A 21,927-nucleotide genomic window follows, 5' to 3' on the forward strand; every position below is an offset into this window, starting at 1 on the left:
GGGTGACTGGCTTTTAATTCTGGTCCTTATTTTCCCCATCTGCAAAATAAGACAATATTCTTAACTTCCTTCATCTCAAAGGCAGAGCCTTGTGCCCTCTATTCCCTTGCTCTGGTCCCTCCTAGGCACCTTGGGCTTGCTTTGTGGGAGAACGGGGAACAGGGGAAGAAGACAAGCAAGGGAAGCGGAAGGGAATGATGTACTTCTGGGTCATACCTCACAGCAAGGACTGGACGTGGCTGGAGAGCGCATTTGGATGCAGGAGCCAAGCAGCACCCCTGTGACTCACGTGCCCAGGGAAACACAGGGTCACCATGGTCTGTGGTGGGTAAGGAGCTGTATTTGGCACTCCTAAATCCCAGGCTGGTTGGCTAGTCTTCCTCTCACTCATCTTCCTCTCAGTTTGTAATAAAGAAGATGGAACATGGATTTGCTGGGGAGGGAAAGACAGTAGTCCCATATCAGCACCTGCTGATGCAGCAAACACACATGGTGGTCATGTGCTGATGTTGAGACCAGGCAACTGCACCCTAGACCCCACCTGTACGTGCTGCCTGCAGCAGGCTCCTGGCCTGGAGCAGCTACAGAACAATACAAATGGATGGTCTCCTTCAGGCCAGATGGAAGCAGAAACAGAAATATGTGGGATTTCCTGGCACCCACCCCGGTGCTCAGCTCGTGGGAACGTGTGGATTCTGGAAGGCACCCACACCAACACCTGAACCTCAGTTCACAAGGACGGGGATAAATCAGCTTCTGATTAACTGCCAGCATCTAGAGATCACTGTACGTTCGTGAAGTCTTCTGTGTTGAGAAATTTTGGTTTTACTTTTCTTTAAAAAAAAAAGGTTCCTTCCCATTTTAGTAGTTTTTCACACCTGTGAAGTAAATCTTTTGGATTTAGCTGTATTTAGCTATATGTTGTTGAGACAGGTAAACTCCAGCATTGCAAAGCTCATGGTAAAAATCAGGATAGCTGGCAATATTTGGTATTTTTCTCCAGGACTTTGGAATCATATAGTAATGTCTTAGTCACTGCTTTTATTAAATTAAAAAAAAAAAAAAAAGAACGAGCAAACCTGTTCTCATGACTGTCTAGAAAAAAACTGAGAACATGAACAAATTGAACACCAAGGGACCAGGAGTCTTCTAGACTCCTCTGATTTCTAATCAGAGCAAGAGCTTGGACACCACTCACTGAAAAAGCTTGCATTTTCAAACCCAGCTGACAGTGTGAGGTACAGAGGGTGGGAAGGGAGGAAAGAGGGTCCTCTTAACTGCTTTGAGGTGGCCATGCTGCTTCTGACACTGAGCTGCAGCTTGCCTTCAGGCTGGCTCAGGCACCAGCTAGAAACAGCGCTGGCGTGTCGCTGCCTCCTGGGAGCTGTTATTTAGTGCAGCAGCAGCTAATTAAACCTTGGGAAGCAAAGTGCTGGTTAAGTGAACCTCGGCTACATCTGCCGAGGTTGTGCTGCCTGACACATGGGCCTTGGGGACCCTTAAAACTGGAGTGTCATTAAGTGCTGGCTTGCGTGAAGCTGGCGAGCCGATGGGAGACCTGCTGGCCACTGGCTTGCCTGGGGCCAGCTGCCAAGTTGGCACCCTGGGTCCCCGTTCCCGCAGAGGGTGGTGGAGGTGGCGATGGCGATGGCTTTCAACCCAAACTTCCCCGGCAGCTATTGCCTGCGAGAGGGAAGCCTGTTCACGCTCGCACCCTGTTATGGGAACAGGCTGCCTGCCAGACTCCTTCCCCTACCCCGAGGTGTAATTTACTTTTTTTTTTTAACCTGGAGATGTAATTTGGTGGGTTTTTCTTTTTCCTTGAAGGAAGGAATCACTAGATGGCACTGCATCACCGCAGGACAAGCCACCTCCCTCCCTCTAGAACGGATGAAACACATTGCCTACCTCTTTATTTTCAGCTGTCTGCTTTCAGTCTTTACAGGGTGGGGAAGCTGGGTCTGTGTTAATAAAATGTGCTTTAGCACAGTTTCCCTCTCTAGCTTCAGGAGTGCTAGCCCTGAATCATTTGCCCGTGGGACCTTCTGGTTAGAATAATACACTTTACATGCCTTGATGTTTGTACTTTGTTCCTTTAGCCTGTTTCTTTCTACCTGCTATCGCCAATGCAACAGACTCAGAAGGCTCAGTGGAAAAAAAGTGGGATTGGATGTTTAGTATAAGACTAAGCTCCCTCAGTTGTGGGTGATGTTTGGGAATGCTGGTCCCCAGCTAGGCTTCCAAGTTCTTAAAACAAATGAAAATAATAATAAATGGATGTACTTAGCTACATGCACATATATGGCTAATCGAGAGCCATCCGCTGACACATGAGTATAGATAGCATCGTTCACCGAGCCATAGTTTCGATAAATTACTGCTATTATGTGCTGCAAATATCCCTAATCAGAGGCTTGACCAAAATTACCTTCAGCCACTAAGCTTGCAAAATTGGGCTGTTTCATGACTACAGAGTTGATTGCAATAGTTTAACATTTCTATACCTAGTTGAGATCCATGAATTCACAGTTTGGCAGAAAAAGAGAATAAACTGATGAAAAACCTATTAAAAATGCATAAAATGTTTACTTTGGTCTCAAGCCCGAATGAAAAGGTTTTGGTCATTTCCTATCTGCTCAATGAACCTTAATATACTAGTGTTTCTTTCTTCAAGAAACGTTGCCAAGTAGTAGCACTTGGAAGGAGTGGGTGTTTGAGCTCCTTGCAACCTCAGTGAACCAGTCTTATCATTGTGCTGTTCTCATTAGCAGCTGCTGTAGCTGCCGCACAATTACAAGGCAGAAATCTCATTGTTGGGAAGGAGACTAACCTATTTACAAAATCTGTGAGAAATTGCATTGCACATGAAAATGTGATTCTTGGCTTAATGCTGCTTTAATCCATTTTTGTGTTGCAAGACCATTAAGATGAAAAGTATTTGAGTTTTAAAAGTGAAAGTCTTAAAAGGAAAGGTGCCACAGCTGTGTCCAATTTCCTCTCTTTTCTTTTTAAAGGGGTTGGTTAGGCTGGGGCTGCAGCCTACTGATAATGAAGGATGATAGATTAGCTTTCTCAGATAATTCATGTTTGCCAGCAGTTACTGGACATAGATTTTCATAATTATTTTATTATATTTCCCCTTTAAATTCACAAATAGGTATTTATTTCTGTGAGATCTTGTTGTAATTGAAGGATGCGATACTTCTGTATGCTTCAGTCTCTCCATGGCAACTGTAAATGGGTCAAGCACCAGTGCAGCTTGGCACACCACAGCTATGGGAAGGTGGCTGCAAGAGTCTGACCTCACAGCGCTCTATGTTATCCTCACCTGGAGCTCCCATGCATGATGCTTCCTAGGACAGTACTGAGTACTGCAGCCAAGAGGTATTGTGGAAAAGGTTTCTTGGTGGTCGCCAAACCTCGAGCGTCCCCTGGATCTGCTACAGGTTTTATTAGAGGCTACCCATTCGGACATCTGGTGTTGTACAGATCCATGCTTCAGGTCCATGTGATTGTTGCAGGTATGTTATAGTGCTTTCCCATACCAGTGCAGAGCTTGTTTCAAGCTGTGTTCCAGACCCGTGACCAGGAGAGCCTGGGCTAAGGCAGTCTGAGGAAAGTGCTTGGGGTAAAGAGAGGGTGGTTGTGAGACTGTCATGTTGTGTGCAAGAGAAAGAGGAGAGCTACAGGCACAATGAATACAGGCTCTGCTCACTTGCAAAATAAACTCATTTTCAGGACGTTGGGATGCAGGGAGAACTCACTGAGGACAGAGACATGCAGAGAAGTGGCAGCAAGGAGGGGTATCTGGGTACCTTGGTGCAGGGGTACCTTGGCATTAGGCAACCCCATTTGGATCCCACATTATATGGTTTGTGAGGCTACTTACTTTCCAACTGGATAAGGGATTACATGGGCTGAAGTTAACATGATTCAGTGCTGCAACTAAAATGGACAAGATGAAACAAGAATCGGAAATGACCCAACTTTGCAATATGGCAAGAGTAATTCTAGACTGCTTGTTGAGGGAGAAAACCCAGACATGTTTAGCCATAAAATTACAGTAGTGCTAGACAAATGAAATGGAGGCATGCATTAGGGTTTTGTAATAGGGACACTGAGGTCGATTCTCAAGGCCAAAATACAATTTACATTGCCAAACATCTGCCTGTGGAAACTGGGTTGGGGAACTCTAAACCTAATCTCTGGTGCCTGCAAGTCTTATTACAGGGTCTTTTCATTCCCACAGCAGTCTTGATCATTCAGTAGTGGGAATGGAGTCATCTTCTCTGCTGATTTGTGACATGAAGTGTTACATTTTCTGAATAGTATCTGTTGTGCAATAGGATCATAAAATGCAAAAACATTCTTCTGAACAACCATTTCTATTGCTGGAGTAAGAAGCAGCCTTGTCATTATGCTCTCTTTTAATACCAGTGTCTGCTAGGGAAACTGATGTCCAGTCAGTAGTCCACATGAATTGAATCCTGGTCAGGTATACATCTGCTAGGAAGAAGAGACACTGATTATCACTTCATTGAGGTACAAGTGAATTTCTCTTCACCATTGGGGAAAAAAAAAAAACAAACCAACAAACCAATGGGCAGTCACAGACCTGATGGAGCTATTTATACACAACCTTCACTTGGAGAAATAATGTTTTTGTCTCTGTGGCTGTGTTTACATAAGCAAGTAATTCTGTGTGAAAGGAGCAGATCAGTAGACCGGGGCAGATGGATCACCATTTAATATATCAGAATTGTTAATGGTTTGGGTATTTTGCTCTGGACTGGATTTAATCTTGTCCCCCGATATGCTCATCTCGCATACGGTTTGAGGCTGTCTAAAGGACAAGTAACTGATTTAGCCACTTATTGTCTCCATTACGGACTGGGGTGAGTTTGGTGCCTGGGTGGATGGAGGAGAGCTTTTGGATGAGTTTCCTCCTCAGAGAATCTAGTTTGACTGTGCTAAAACGACCCTCCAAACCCAGCTGACAGGTGGTAAATTGGGATGGTCAAGGTTTCACTTCAGCACTGAACCAAAAGGGCAGTATGAGCACAACCTGGCAAACACAGCAAGAGCAGGTTGTTGGGGTCAAATGCTTCTGGTGTGTTCCGCTTCTCTTAAGTGGAGACTGTTTTGTTCTCAAGTCGTTAAAATCTCAGCAGAGAACTAGTTCCTTTGTCTGCAATATTGTCTAAATGATCATTTAGCTCACCATGGCAGTTAATCTTTTTTTCGGTCTAAAATACATGTCATGACACAATTGTTAGATCATTTGCTCTCAGGGTGTTCTTCACACTGTTTTTCTAACCTGTTAGCACAAAACCCCTTCTCTTTTGAGTCTCTAAACACATAGGTGAACTTATCTGAGTCATACATGCTCTCTTGTTCTTCAGCATCATGCAGTGATTAGAATTGTTCTCCAATTTAAGGATAGCTAATGACCATTATTTCAAATGCATACGTTCCCTTCTGGTGCTGAACCTGAGACACATGGAAGCTGATTTTTGGAGGGGTATGGAGCAGCACCAAAGCCATTCAAATCACTGAGGCTGTACTGCTTTAGCCCTTTTGAATATTATTGACTGCTCTAAATTGATCATCTTTGTTTTTTTTAAAATTTAGATCTTCAAATGAAGAAATGTCTCTTGATTTTATTCAGCAAATCTCACCATCACACAGCCTGTGGCTGTCTGAGTTTAATTAAATTAACTCGTGTCGTTGTTAGTCGCAGAAAAGGAAAAAATGAACAGCTGGTAAAGAGATCAATATTATTATTTTCAGCTTCAGCTCAGGGTGGTCACCTTAGCCTAAGAGCTTCTTGGATCACTCCCTTTCCACATATAAAGTTATATATAGCTGAAAGTTGCCTTAAGATGGCAATTACTTCACTACTTCCTCTTAACTAGTACAGCCTCTCCCAGTGTAGGATCAAACAACCTGGAACTTGGTGATTTTTATCCTTTATATACTTAGTCTTGTCTCCAGTATAATTCGGAGCATCTCAGAGGTGGCCCCTGTGCTGTAGTCAAGGGCAGCATGTAAAGTAGAGACCTGAAACTGGAATTGAGAGCATGGGTTAGATAGATGGGGACTAAATGGGAGCTCTTAGTTTGCTGATTTCTGTCCCTTGCCACCACAGACCACCATGTTGTAATTGTTTTCACAGACTGTTCAGCCTTTATCTTAAGCCTAGCTAAACTTCTTCCCTCTAATTTCTGCTGAGTTATTTGAATTTTCCAGGACCTCACTGGTCTGCTGGTTAGATACCTTCTGTTTTCCAGGTTCAATTTATTCAACGTCATTTTTTATTTGGCAGCACAATTCATTAGTTTGTTTTTTTTTTCCCTAGCCTTTATTTTGCTAGGCTAAAATAAACTAAGTTCTCCTTGTCTCCATTCGTGAAGAAGGATTTTCCATTCACCTAATTAATTTAGTGCCCCACAACCCTGAAATTCCTTTTGATGTAGAATAGATTTTGTTGAACATAGGTTGCTGAAATTGTATGCAGCATTGTAGTGCCTTGTGCAGTGGCAATAATATTAATACATCTCTACTTTTTTTTTTTTTTAATATCTTGATTTATGCTGCTCAGGACTGCTTTTTTTTTTTGGCATAGGTTTTAAGGTCATCCTGTGATTAACTACAATCTTGGTCTTTTTATTTTGTCAGTTGTTTCCAAATGTTGCTTCCTCACCGTAAAAGACTGATTACTTTATTAGTTTGCATGCATTTGTTCTATTACTTATCCAGTTTCTGTTTCTCTAGTCTTCAAGAGCACTCAGTCTCTCTGTGATGATATTCTGGTCCCCTTCTCCATTAGCAGTGCCTGCCTGGTTTGTCAGCAGTGCATCCCAGCTTTGTCAGATGTGAATTTCAGTACACTATTCTTATTTTTTGGTATCAAGATCAGTGATAAAAATAGTAAGGAAAGATTTTTTCAAAGACCATAGGCTGAATTAGTAACTTTCCTCTGACTTAACATGTCTCTTCTATTGGCACATGCAGATTCCTTATCAATGCTGTAATTCTCCTCTTCTCCAGCTGAACCACTAGTCTCCTGGATAGTACTTTATCAAATGCTTTGCTAAATTAGATCCAATGCAATCCCACAGAATCACAGAGCTGCTGAGGTGGGAAGGTACCTCTGAAGATTGTCTAGTCCAAACCCTAGCTCAGAGCAGGGTGCTCAGAGACATGTCCTGTTGGGTTTTAAGTATCTCCAAGGGGGGAGACTCTGCAGCCTCTCTGGGTAACTTCCTCTAGCATTCAAAAACCCCCATGAAAAAAAAGGTTTCTTATGTTTAAATGGAATTTGCTGTGTTTCAGTTTGTGCTCATTGCCTCTTGTCCTGGCACTGGGCAGCACTGAAATGAGCCTGGCTCCTTCTTCTTTACCCACCCCATCAGGTATTTATATACATTGTTAAGATCCTCCGGAGTCTTCTCTTCTCCAGACTGAAGAGTCCCCAGCTCTCCCAGCCCCTCCTCATATGAAGCATGCTCCAGTCCCTTAATTATCACTGTGGGCCTTCACTGGACTTGCTCGATTATGTCCATGTCTCCCATGTACTGGGGAGCCCAGCGCTGGATACAGCACTCCAGGTGCATCTCACCAGGGCTGAGCAGAGGGGAAGGATCACCTGTCTCCACCTGCTGTCAATACTCTTCTTAAGGCATGGTGACTGGAAGGGCATGTTGCTGGCTCATCATCAACATATACCATCACCTCTCTGTCTGCCCCTCCCCGGGGTGTGTCACTAGTGACTGGCCTTCAACTAGACTTCGTGCTGCTTATTGCCACCCTTAATTATGATAACTTTTTTTAGATAGTCAGAGAAAAACGATCAGGTTAGTCTACTTTGATGTGTGCTTGCCAAATGCAAGTTGCACTTTATCCAGGTTTGGTTTCACCTCTCCATCTTTAAGAGGATTCTGATTGGAAATAGATTCTGGGACCTGTACCTTGATAAGACAAATGTGGTGAGGTTCATAGGTTGTTAGAGGAAAAAATCTGTACTTGTGGGTAGGAGGGAACTCTAGGAGGCTGCTGTTGCATCAGATCTGTGAAATACGGTTCAACCGATAATCTGTAGGGCCTTCCTGGAAATTTTTTTTGGCCAGTATCAGCAATAATAAAATTTCAAATACAAAGCTTTTTTGAGCCTGCAACTTAGCTTGCTAATCCTTTACTTTTGGAATTGGGATTGTTTCTGAGAAGGAGTGTAGTTTTCTTTATAGAAGGAATCTGCAACGTAGAATATATCTAGCTGGAGTCCATGAGAATACAAAACCTTCCTCTAGCTTTTCTACACTTATTTCTATTCCACATAAAAGGCTTTGCAATAGATTATCAAACAAACATAATATCTCTTGTCTGCTTGGGGAAATTTAACAAAAAAATGTCTGTAAGAAGGAAATGACATAAAAATGAGATGACAGAAGTAATGGAGATTTAGATGAGGAGATATCAGCTCTCATTATGAGGTAATAAGATTGCTTGTCTGGCTGCGTATTAGAATAGAGTTCTTCAGTGAGAGTTCTGTTGGTGAAGCTAGATAATGGAATGAACATAATTTTCTTGCCTTTGGAGCTGGTAATTTCTATCCTTAGTGAGTGTATTGCTCATGTGTTTCCAAACATTATGCATATCACAAATAATACACATACGGAATTCAGCAAAGCAAGCATGATGGATATGAACATAAAGAAAATCAAAGTCCCTTCAGTTTAATGAATTACATCTTGACCAAAAAAGAAAGCAGATGATCAGGACAACTGGGGATCAGAAAAGCAAATCTTCAGCAATAATTTGTGGCAATTATATATCCTGTGATGCAGGAGCTAAATAGATTTGACATACTGCAATACACTCTTAAATACGATTCTCTGGCAGTGTTGTGAACTGTATTGGAAAAAGCTAACTATGGGAATACAGTCTCTGATCCTGCAGATGCTTATGGATGAGTTTAACTTTAAGCATTGATTTCTACTGAAGTCAGGGCTAAGAGCTGCCTGCTTAACTAGGCCATAATACATGTAAGTATTTGTGAGATGGGGGGGGAGGGGGGGGAGGCAGCTTTTCTTCAGTGATACCAAATCCTCATATTGTCCATTAGTGGTCAATGGAAAAAAGTATATATATTTTTGATGACTTCTCTTCCTTGGCATCATTTCCAGTATACACATTTGTTGGTTTTTTAATTTCCTTTTTACCGCAAATAATAGCTCTGCATTTATAGACCTGGAAGCTTCCGTGCGGTACTTGCTCAGCAGTGCGGCACTTGCTCAGCAGTGCAGTCTCAGTGTAAAAGCATCATGTCAGTAAGCAACATGCCTGAGAGGGAGCGTGGGATAGATACCCTGTTCTCTGAGCTGCTCTGGCTCGTGCTGGTCTCGTGGGTGCACTTTAGGGTGTTGGTTCTGACACTAAATTGGTTGGGAGTGGAGCCACATTTCCAAAGCTGAGCCCTTCTCTTGATTCCTCCTCCTATAAAAGAAAGGGAGGGGACAGTGGGCAGGGAGTTGTCTGCCATAATCCCTTTGTCCTGAAATTCACTTTCTACTTTGTTTGGCCCAGGCTGAACTTGATAGAAATGGGGTTTCCAGGCTTGGTTGTTCGGGAACCACTACTCAAGGCAGCAGCAGTTGCTAGCTTTCAGGCCAGGTTACACATGCCTGCTTGCTTCCCAAACCAGGACTCCATTCCCATCCATCTTCCCTTCCCAATCTTAAGCTCCTCACTTCCTTCTACACACCCTTCTTAAGCAACAGCCACTCCCTGGTTCCTATCTCCTCCCCTTCCTTTCCTATCTGCCAAAATAAGGACTCCGATCCTACCTCTCTTCCTTCTTAATTGCTCTTCTCCTTTCACCTCAGGGATAAACATAATCTAGCCTTTCTTCCATCCTAATCCAATGCTCTCTACCTCATTCTGCCAAGTTCCTGCAGTTTGCATTGGAATTATGGGCATGGTTGTGTTGGATGCTAATTGTATCAACTCCTGATTGCCCTCTGGGAACCATGAGGGATTTATCCAGCAGTTCCTGTGGAAACCTCCATGCAGCGGTTGTCAAGAACTGTTGCTGCCATGTGCCCCACACATTCACCTGGAAGAGTGTTCCATACCCTCGTGTCATGCAGACCATAGATTGGGAACCTGAGATCTTGACGTCTGTTATGTGGGACTGCCAAGAAAACCGAAGGACTGGGTTTTTAGGTGTGACAGGTATATGTTGTGGAGTGTCTGCATATGCTAAGAAAGAATATACACTTGCTTAGAGAGAAGGGAAGGAGGGCTTGTACATAAGTTGCAGGAAAGTGAACTGGGCATCCATAGTATTTTAGTTTTGTCCCATAATTTCCAGCATTATATCCATTTTATCCACAAAGCATGAACTTCCGCTTAAAATTAACTGTCTGGGAGCACAAAAAGACTCATCACTAAAGCCAATTTAATCTTTTACATGTACGTGAATCAGAGGCTTGAAGTGATCATTTCCTGTCAGCATCAACCTTTACGATAGCTACTTTCCAATTTTCACAATAGAGTAGTTTCTTTTCCTTTCTGACATATTGAAGAAGAATGGTGTTTCTAAAAGATACCAAGTAGCTGGCTCCTAATTTCAGTGGCAATTGTGCATCTAACTTACTTAGACTGGTTTGAGAAAGTCAACCCTGTCAAAGGAAAAAAAAAAAAAAAACCAAACCAACAAAAAAAAAAAAACAAGAATAAAGTGGCTAGATGTTCAGTATAGTCTCATCCACATGTGAAAAACTTCCCATGCTTTGTATTTAGGCTATGCTTAGAATGGGTCAATTAAACAATCAGTGGACATTTAAATAAGCAGTTAATCGATTGTGAGACCCCTGTTGATTCTGATATGGTAGTATGCTCTTTACAGCCATTCCCTATGGCCACATCTAAAGCTTACTGCTAATGTGCTTCTAAAGCTCAGGAGGCACGCTTCTCTGATCAGTCAACCTTTTATAAACAAAGCAGCGTGTGTCATGCAGCAAACTGATTGAAACCTGTGGCCTGTTGTGGCATAAGAGTCAGTGCAAAAGCTTTCAGAAGTGCTAGTAAAGCATGCCCAAATAGCAGGAAAACATGATTTTTCAGAGCAATCTTTGTAAAAGCCCCATCAGTATGTATTCACAGAACTATTCATAAAGAGGATGTGCCTGTGCCTGAAATGTTTGTTTATAGCAATATTTTAGAGGTAAGCAGCACCGTTTTCCACAGCTTTGAAAGAAAGAAGGTTTAGAAGAGGCTCTCTAAGAGTTCAAGCTGAGTGATGCAAGGCACATGGGGTCATGTACAAGGCTCTGACCTAGGAGCAAGTTACTTGAAGTTCACCTCTTCTCTGTGCCATTGTCTCCCTGAAAGATGGGAGGCACATCTCTTCCTGCTCTTGGCTTTTCTTTTTTTCCTTCATTAGCATTGTCTAATGAAGACAATGAAGACATTGTTTAATGAAGACATTGACTGTAGCATCTTTGGAACAGAGAGATTTGGGTCCAATCCATCAAGATGATTACCTAAGATCTCAGGTGACTTTCAGAGGGGCAGGTCTTCTTTTCATCAACTGTATCTTTCTAGACTGAATATAAAGGGAATCTAACTTAGATGACAGTCAATAACAGCCAATATTCCAGTTTACTTGAACTGTATAGTCAGTTGCTATGTGTGGAGTATACCGCAGCTGGACATCTGTAACTCAAACCATCATTATGCCAAGAAGTGTCACTGTTTTACCTCCTAGGATATACGCTGGCTTTATTTTAGCCTGCTTCTGATTAAAGGTCTTAGACAATATAAATATATTTATTCAAAAGTCATCTGGACATAGTCTTGGGCAGCCGGCTCTAGGTGACCCTGCTTGAACAGGGACAAGGTGACCTCCAGAGGTCCCATCTAACCTCAGCCATCCTGTGATTCTGTGAAATACAACAGGAAATTAGAGAAAAGCATGCAGAAGGGGGAAAAAGAAAAGGAAAACCTATAATTGTGTTGTGGGATAGCTAGAAGCAGTTACTGCCTACTCATGAAGATGTGTGCTTCAATGTGAATGCAAAAACCTTTGGGGTTTGCTCAGATTGAGCTGCGATGTAGCTCTGTGCAATGTGGTGAAGTGGCAATGGGGATGAATGCAGTCCATTTTGCCTTTGGGTGGAAAAGACATGGGCAGCAGCTTGGGCCTTTAATAATTGAGTATATTGGTACAGAAGTGAAATCCCTCTCTCTCTCTCTCAGCCATATGCTTCCCCTTATTTGTGCCCTTTGCGAACCTGATACTGAAATTCAGAAAACATTATCTTACTCGAGCAATATACGCCTTAAGCTGAAGGTGAAAATTGCTTTTTGCAATTTTTAATCTCTGTGTTAGTCTAGTATAAAAATTGATGGCACCTAACCATCATATGGGATAATTTCCACTCCTTTGGATTAATCTAACCAGTTAATTTCCTTACTCACTTTCTATGCTTTCCAAATTATTTAATGCTTACAGCCACCTCCCATTTTAGAAGTTGTTTGGCCAAGCTAAACACATTTAATGATTTTAATCTTTCTGCATAAATCAGTCTCTCATACTGTATACTCTGAGGTTGTATCAGCTGGAGAAGGTGAAGGAAGCTAATGCAATGGATTAACATTCCCATCCCATGTGTGCTCATCTTGTTGCCAGATGGTTGAGAGAAGAGATTTTGAGCATACTCCTGGATAAAACCAGTCCCGATTGCTCAGGACAGGAATGCTTCTTATCTCCTTTCAAAAATCTATACGGCCCAGCAGTGAGGATAGTCCAGGGGCTGGAACACCAGAATTTATGAGCAAATTCAGGAACGCCTGAATTTATGTCTCTGATCCACCTTCGACCACCTTTTTCCTATTACTATTGGCAAACTGCTCAGGGCCAGACCCTCAGAGCTGCTTGCACTCAGGTTTTCTCCTCAGCACTGCAAAACTTGACTCCTTCATGGTCACTCCAAGCACCGAGTTGAAAGTTCAGGTTTCCTATGCCATGTGCAGGGAGAAGCAGCCACCTGCAGAGAGGTAACCACGAGCAAAATGCACAGGAAAGTTTTAGGCACCATCTTAACAGGCCTCATCAGAGGTGAATACTTCTTTTACAGGATTTTTATCTGTTGATGCTTTTTCCTGAAGTGGTTAAATTGCTCAAATGCAGAGGTGTGGTATGGAACCATAGTCATGACTAGCTGCTGTGCTGCACTGAAAATGTCCAAGATGACTGAGAGAGGAATTAAATTCTTTGCTTAACTGGAAGCAAAGACTCAAGGTCTTCCTCATCCTGGGGAGGTGCTGTAGCCATGGGTAATATCTCCCTCCCCTTTTGCTGGGAGGATATCTATCTGCCTTTGGACTTTTGGCTGTTCAGGGCTTAGCTCTGGTGTAATCACTGGGAACTGCCAGGGCAAGAATTGTGCCTTAGGAGCATCCCCAGAGACCTGTGGCCCAGGCTGTTTGGTGAAAGCTCGAGTGGGCACCAGCAATACCCAGGGCACATGCGGGGTTAGGTGGCTGCTGAGCAGCAATCTCCAGCCTTTCCCTGCTGCCTGTGCCAGGGGCTTGGGTGCACAACTCGGTGAAGGGCGCGGGTCAGCGAGAGACTGGCTTCCCTGCATCAGCTCACCTGGCAGTTGGGGATAACAGTGCTTTGCTGTCTCTCAGGGGTACCGTAAGGTTAAATAGATTAAAAGATTGTGTGGTACTCGGAGGTGTGTGATGGGCGCTTTAGAAGAAGTTAAGATGAATAAGCTGTCAGCAGTACAACAAAAGGTCTCCTCCAGTTTAAGAACTGCAATATTAATGCTATCTTGAAAATAGCATCTACTACTTCCTAATGGAAATAATCAAAATAATTTTTATGTTGCAGTTTTTGGAAAGGAAACATTTCTATCTGGCTAAAACTGCCTTTTTTTTTTTTTTATAGTGAACTTGTGTTCAAATGCTGGGATTTTAAAACTTTAATTTCCCTCTTTTTGGGGGGAGAGGGACAAAGAGAAGTCAGGATTGGCCAGTTTTTGAAAAAAAATTCCAATGTGGGATTTTTCCACACTGTCGTGGTTTAACCCCAGCCAGCAACTAAGCACCACACAGCCGCTTGCTCACTCCCCCCCGGTGGGATGGGGGAGAGAATCGGAAGAGTAAAAGTGAGAAAACTCACAGGTTGAGATAAAGACAGTTTAATGGGTAAAGCAAAAGCCGCGCGCACAAGCGAAGCAAAGCAAGGAATTCATTCACTACTTCCCGTCGGCAGGCAGGTGTTCAGCCATCCTCAGGAAAGCAGGGCTCCATCACGCGTAACGGTTACTTGGGAAGACAAACGCCATCACGCCCAATGTCCCCCCCTTCCTTCTTCTTCCCCCAGCTTATATACTGAGCATGACGTCATATGGTATGGAATAGCCCTTTGGCCGGTCTGGGTCAGCTGTCCTAGCTATGCTCCCTCCCAGCTTCTTGTGTACCTGGCAGAGCACAAAAAGCTGAAAAGTCCTTGACTAGTGTAAACTCTGCTCAGCAAGAAGCAAAACATCAGTGTGTTATCAACATTATTCTCATCTTAAATCCAAAACACAGTGCTCTACCAGCTACTAAGAAGAAAACTAACTCTATCCCAGCTGAAACCAGGACACACACTGATATTCCTTTATAATCTGGGAAATTCACTTGAAGTGTTCACTGTTTATTTGATGCCACCCGACAAATCAGTAGGAGCCAGCTTAAGAGCTTCAGTTTGTGTCTTTCAGCTTCACATCTTAACAACTGATGTGAGAACTACTACAGTCCTCAGAAGACTTACCAAGAGGCTTGTGATCACTGTTTTATACAGTGATGCTGTTATTAAGCAAGTGGTTTTTACTGTGTCATAGCTGTACGTGTAGTAACAGTTAAAATCCTTTCTTGATTCCAGAATGGTATTTCTGTTTCCTGTTCTTCTCTTTCAGTTTTCTGTCAACACCTGAAAACAGTAGTAGTAGTAATAATAATAATGATAATAAAATAGCGCAAAGTGCATAGTTGGATAAAGTTGCCAATTTTTTATTAAGATAAAAATCTGGACTTCTCTTTTTCCCTGGTGTAATCTGAAAGCAATTAAGAATGCTGAAGCCCTCCCTGTTTTTGCCAGTGCTCTCCCTTGTGACATTTATTTATTCTAATTCTCAGGGCCTCAAAGACTTGTGTTTGTTCTCTGTCGTTCATTAGCATGTGTGGGATTGGAATCTGTGGGATTTCTCTGTTTAAAAACACAATGTTTTCTTCTCCAAAGATGTCAAGCTCACAAAAGTGTTGATTTATTTTAATGGCATATGTTGAAGTAGATGAATGATGAGCATTACTCTTCTCTTTTCAGATTAAGGATCAATTACACAGACATCATTTATGTGCTCTACGTTTTCTCCGTTTCATCTGTGGTGCCAAGCACAGTATGGCTTTCATTTACTGGCTCTCTGCTGATAGGGCACTAGGTAGTGTACTTTTCATGGCATAAGTCAAATTCAATTTAACTTGTTCGTTTTAACCCTGAGGTGATGTCTTCAAACACTTCTAATTCTCATTCTGGTTCTTTCAACAGCATGTCTAACAAACAAAGATTGTTTGCCTTAAAAGTGGATGGCATGACTGTGTGGTTCTATTTTGCCCAGCATATTGCATTTTAATTTTCATCTAGAGAAGCAGAAATTGTCTACTCAGATCTTTGTTACAAAGATAACACTGGTGTGAGGCAAAATGAGAAGCGTGCTCAGTCTTTGTCCTGGACTGTCTCGGGAGGTAACTTGCTTCAAAGTAGAAAGCTTCTTGCTTTGTATGTATTGTAGCATCTCTGTTTTAGCAACATAGTTTGTTCTGAAAACTAAAATACAGACCTGAGAAAGTGAAACGTAATGTAAAATAAGTTGAGCTGATCATTTGGGCTACCTTTGTATAGGACCATATGAGGAAAATGGACAGAGAAGGAAAAATTGATAGGAAACTGGTAGCTGAGGCTCTCTCTTAGGCCCCCAAATCAATGGCAAGGAGCCTGAAAACTTGAGACCTGATGGATGAGTTAGTGCTTGTTATGGTAAAATGCCCCAGAAGCTGAGATGCTGGAATCTTTTATACCTTTAGATGCTCCAAAGGAAAAGTGGCAGGATGAGTTCTGGACAAACTCCTATCTTTCACTACAATTTGGCCAAAATTTCTTGGTTTTGACCAGTCTATAGTTTCCAATGAAAATCTGTTTTGTTGGGAAATACCTCAGCAAGCATAATAAGGTCCATATTGAATTGTTGATATGAAAACCTATGAACCAATAACAGCCCATTGCTCAAGTGGCTAAAAGGACTGAGAACATCTAGAAAAAGCTACATTGAACTCTGCTCTTCATTTGACGTACGGCCTGAAGAATGCCAATGTTGTTATTAAAGACTGGCTGACTCCATTGAATACAGTCCTGTTGAATGATTCTGCCTAAATGTCTTCATAGTCCTTCCTGTTGCTTTCTGTTTGTTTTTAATTATACAGACTGTTACAAGAAGACAGAATGGGTTTTGCCCATGAGTTCATCTGCTTCTCTGTTTGGTTGCTGGCTGGACTCCTAGTGCCCCTGTGACATCATTGTATTCCTCATTTCAGCTGTCACCCACTGGGATCAGAGCATCTTTTATTTGTCCTCTCTGGATCGGACAGGTGGAAGAGTGCTACAGTCGCCCCCGCAGAGCCTGCTTTCTAACTAAATTGATGTCCTCTCTCATGCCTGGCTCTGGAGCCCCTGAAAGTAAATGCCAGCTGGGGTGCCAGTCACAGCAGTAGCTGCAATGGCTGATGATTTGTAACCTGTCAATTAATAATGTGAGGGGCTAAACATGTCTCATCTGTCTTTGAGTAAATATCCTTTACAATATAGCAGGCCAGGAGAGAAGAAACCACATGATAGGCAGGCAGAATTAACTCTGAAAAGAATGTCCTGAAAATTAGGACAGCAGGGGTGTAAAGCCAATGAGGGATCCTCAGGAATAAGAATGAAAGGACAGGGTATGTTTTTTCTTATGAAGCTGAAACTAATTTCATGTACATAAAATGACCCTGACTTGCATACCCCTATATATATATTATACATATATAATATGTGTGTGTATGTAGCAGAGGTTCATATTCAAATATTACAGGTATGTTAGTAGACTCTAACTGTTAAAAAGGAGATTCAAAGGATTTAATAATCAGATTATTTCTTTCTAGTTTCTTCCTTCCCTGACCAGGCAGGAAATAAGTGCCAGTTTAAGGAATATTAAAAAGATGCACAGAGATATGAGCTATCTTTCCCATAATATCTTAATTTTCATAGTAAAGCACCTGGGATTTGCAGAGTCCTGTAAGGCAGGCTAAGAAGCTCCTTAGTTCCTGCATGGCAGAGTCCTGGAGCTGCTTAAGGAACTCTCCAGTAAACTGGCTGTGTAAAAAACCTCAGAAAAGAACCCAATACCAGATAAGTTGGCTTATTGCAGCTTTTTTTTTTTTTTTTTTTTTTTTTTTTGTCCTGGTGACTCCCCTGGCTGCATAAGAGATTGACAAAGAAGCATGAACTTAAACCATGACTAGATCTATATCTTTTCAAAGAGCAGATGGCTACAGCTTTGCCTCCTCTTGTCTGCACCTTGGACCTGGACAATGTTTGGGGATGCTGCAGTTTAGAGCAGATGACTCTGTTATTTCAGACCTGTAATGTGATTTTCAGTTGTGTAACTCTGGAAAAGGAGATATTTTAGATCACAGGTGCCAAATTAACTTTCCAAGAGGCAGATAACAAGGCAGCAGCTGTGTTACCACAACTACAGCACAACTGGTGACTTGGAAGTCACTCTTATGAAAGAATGTGGAGGTTTTAAAACTCGCCTCTTGAGCCATGCAGCATATGGTGCTCAGAAGAGCTGAAGAGGTTAAGAGCTACCCAAATAAAATATTCACTGTCCAGTAGCCGTGGAGCTCATTACCCATAAATACTGCAGGGTTTACAGGTATGCCAAGGAGGCAAAGGAGATGAAATGTACTTGTCCATTCAGAAGGGGGATTAATGTAATAGCATTCATTCCTTTTATAGATAATACTGCTATTTAGGAAGTCCTAAAGTACATGATGTCTTTGCTGATTAAATTTCCTGTGTAAGCAAAGTGTTCATAAAGTTACATAACTGCATTTTTCTTCCTACCTCATTGCTGGCAGCAGCAGTACAAGTTTCTGGAGTGCTGCAAGCCTTGCTTTGCCTCCATTTCTAGGTGGCCTAATAGTGAGGAGAAAAGAGTGGAGGGAGAGCAGGGGAATTGAGAGAGGGTGATGCTGTCGCAATAAATCTTTCATTCAGTCTGTGTAACTCCTATGTACTTCCTGCCTTCCTCTTGCATCCCTTAACACATCTAGGCTCCCTGTGGCCTGAGGCTTCCCACCTTAGGTCATTACTGCAATCCTGACCCAACGAAGTGACTGAAGTCATTTCCCTTTTTATCCCTGGTGAACTGAGTTGAGAAACCAAGACCGTCTCTCCCACTGGGCTCAAGCCTGCTAGACAACTCTTTCCCTCTCACTAAGGTCACACAGTCTCTTTTCCCATACCATGGGGCCCCTTTCCCATAATGTAACTTCTAGTGGATTGGTGAGTAAAGAGTGTCAAGTTGCGAGTCGGGCGTCTGGCCAGAGGATGTCAGACAGGCATCCTCTGCATCATCTTCTCCAAGCAGTTCAACAGAAATGATTGTGGTGGGGAGCGTTTTGGGCCTGTCCTCTACGGGAAAAATTATAGGGGGTAATTTTGCTGCCTCTAGACTGACTTATCTGACTTTTGCATCCCTTTGTGGTAGAACAGGTCCTTGCCCTGTTTTTTTTAGTCAATTTAAAGAGTGAGTCAGGCCAAGTAGAGTCTATTTCAAAGTTTTCATATTAATTATTATGAGTCAAAGTAAAAATGAATATAAGATCAGTTGTTTTGCTTAAGTAGCACTGTCCAATCTGATTAATAAGTACCCTTCTGTTGACCTCAAAATATGTTGTAAAACTTCTTCAAGATAAGGACCAAAAAATGTACCAAGACACTTCTGCTGTTCTTGTATTTGTTTATTGTACTTCTGCTCCAGTTTCCTTTGCTGCCAACGGCTTTTAAATACAAATGAGCAAACTGTGGGCCAAATGAAAGGAAAGAAAAAAGATTTTTAAAGAAAATGGTGGGAGCTCAGCAGTGGGGTGTATATGAAATCGAAGTTTTATTGTGTACAGTTTTGTAATAGAGAGATTCCCTCTCAAGAGATGGATCGTTGCCCTGCTGTGTATAGAGAGGTGATGTCCTTATGGCTGAACCCCTTAAGAGATCCAGTGCACTTGTATAGGAGAGCTTAAAACATCCTGCACAGGGTTTAAAAAAAAATCAAGGCCAAAAGCTGCTAGCACCAGGGAATATTCAATCTGGAAATTAAGAAAGGGAAAAGAAGTCACATGAGGAGAGGAGACGCTTCTTAAAAAGACTCTAAAACCACCTTTGGTTTTCATCAGCATTCTGTTAACTATTATCTGGCATTTTTGAGCCACTTGGCGCGGGGTGATGCAGATCTGCTGCACACCTCTGGGAGCAGCAAGGAGTGACAAGCTCAGAACACGTTGGCCGTTCATTCTGAGCGAAAGGCAGAGATACAAGCCATGCTGCAAGCCTTTTGCCCCAAGAATCAGCAAAAGCTGCTCTTTTGTTCCGTTCTGCCTCTTCAGGAATCAGCCGCAGCCCTCTTTCAGCCGATGCATGATGGAAGGGTCAATCTCCTCCTCTTCCGTCTAAGCCTTTCTCTGTAGTGCCATTTGTCTCATTTTTGGCAGTGATCAGCAGTTTTGCTCAGTGTACGTGGGACACTTGCTGCAGACAATTTACAAACATCAGGGGAAAGAAGGGAGTTGGCGGTGTTTTTTAATTCCCATAAGCTCTTATTTTTTTGTTGTTTTTCAGCTACTCATTAGAAACAAACGGGTGTTTTATTTCCTGATGAGTGCAAATATTTGTCCAAAATAACTTAAATTGTTTATTAACATGACTCCGTTTGAACATTTCTTTTTTAGGCACCATGTGAAAGCTCTTATTTCTTCCATGATGGATATTTGTCATCGGCTCATGTGAATGTTTTGGCGAACCAAAGGATGGATTGTTCTGTTTTGCTTGCTTGGATTGTGAAATAAGAATATCCGTAACATGACAGGGCATGAAAGAGCCTGAAATGAATTAAGTCTGTACTTTAATGAATGGGCTTTTCATTTAGCGGATTCTTTATAAACAACTGTGGTAAATCCACTTTCAGTAAATCCAAAGGATGGTTGACACATACATTTCATATGGGTGGTACCGGCAGACTAGAAGTGATGATACATCATTCCAGGTGGACCATTTTTCAGCAGATGAGTGTTCTAGCTATCGCATTTCAACTGGAAGAACTGCTCTGGTGTAGAGCCAATACAGTATGTACTGTGTTTAATCTGATTATCTCAGCTCAAAACCTGGACAGATGAGAACATTCTCAAGCAGGATACTTCAAGAATCATCCAACCAACATGGATCGCTCAGCCTTCACTGTAAAGGGGGCAGGTTTCTACCTGCTGAATTATTTGCTAAGTTGGGCTGAAGGTAACTGAGCCAATGGATATTCCATGCTGAAGGTGGAAGAACTGAGCAGGCGTATACAAGTAAAACATGATAATGCCCAGTGCTTCATTCAAAGCTGTGTATTTATTCAGATGAGGAGTCTCTCTAGGCAAATGTTGCACCTGACAGTCTTTCAAGTTTTAAGCCGTAAACAAAGATAACACCTACAATCCATCCTTAAGAGAAAATTAAAGGGATCTATATCCAAATGCGACTATCGTGGAAAATGTTGTGACTGTGCATCTGTTGTAAGTATTTGAAAACACTGAATTTTGCCAAGACAATTGTGCCAAAAAATGTGGGTCATTAGAAAGCAAGAGCTGTAAGGAAGTGCAGGCACTAAGTTGGATCATTTGCTTTACTAATCTTTTCAGGAAGTACAGCAGTTGAGGGTAAACGTACTATTTGTTCCTTAAGGGCTTACTAACCCACTTGAACCAGAACCTGATGTACATCTAGCCATCCAATTTCTCATGATGCTGTAGGCTTACATCACTTTTTGCTTTCAGATGCATCTCAAAGAGTACCAGTGTCCATGTGCCAGTTTGCATGGGGAGAGTTCAAGGTGACTGACACTCACTGTGTGCTTCTGTTCACATCAGGGAAAACTGGAGCTGAGCCCTATAATCACAACCCCAAATAAACATCTGGGATTCCTGATTGCCAACAGGTTCCTTGGAAAGTCACGTACATCCAGTGCTAGTCTGGAGAAATGTTTTTGTGGGATATGTGGCAAGAACACTGTTAATGATATCTGTGCCCCTTGCTGTGGCCACTTTTTATTGTTGAAAGTGCTAGTGTGATTTTTCCATCCTCAGTGATCCCTTTTGTGTTAATTTTGTATTGACCTGCTGTTAGGCATCTAGTTCCAGCTACAGACACTGACTCATACTGGGAGAAACACCTCCTACTGCTCAGTGAGGCAATGGACTGTGAACAAACTTACTGTCATCAATCAAAATGATTTCACAAACTTGTTCCCGACTTCTGTTGACCCTGCGTTTTCAGAGTTGAGAATGGAAAACACAAGCTCTGTAGCTTGGGGCTGAAAGTTTGGACCAGGTAAGAGATACTGTTCCTTTGCACTCAAGTATAAGAGTATAATTACAACCAGATTGCTGGTGTGACTACTTAGAGAGGTAAATATAAAATCCTTGCATGTGTAAGCATAAACTCCATCTTTGCAAATCTTTTAATCTAATTAAATGGGTGGTTGAATGTTTCCAGGAAGAGAGCATGAGAAGATGTGA

At 42.2% G+C, this 21,927-nt stretch overlaps 1 long non-coding RNA gene across 1 annotated transcript; it reads left to right on the forward strand.

Moving 5' to 3' along the window:
- Nucleotides 1-3,069: 3,069 nt before the first annotated feature.
- Nucleotides 3,070-20,886, forward strand: LOC148053340 (uncharacterized). The gene is made up of 2 exons (XR_015708877.1): nt 3,070-3,521; nt 20,101-20,886. It is a non-coding gene; the product is annotated as an uncharacterized LOC148053340 (long non-coding RNA).
- The last annotated feature ends 1,041 nt before the right edge of the window (nt 20,887-21,927 follow it).

This window comes from Nipponia nippon, unplaced genomic scaffold (genome assembly GCF_047370975.1).
Source record: "Nipponia nippon isolate SJK-2023a ecotype South Korea unplaced genomic scaffold, ASM4737097v1 scaffold_4, whole genome shotgun sequence".
Lineage (NCBI taxonomy): Eukaryota > Metazoa > Chordata > Aves > Pelecaniformes > Threskiornithidae > Nipponia > Nipponia nippon.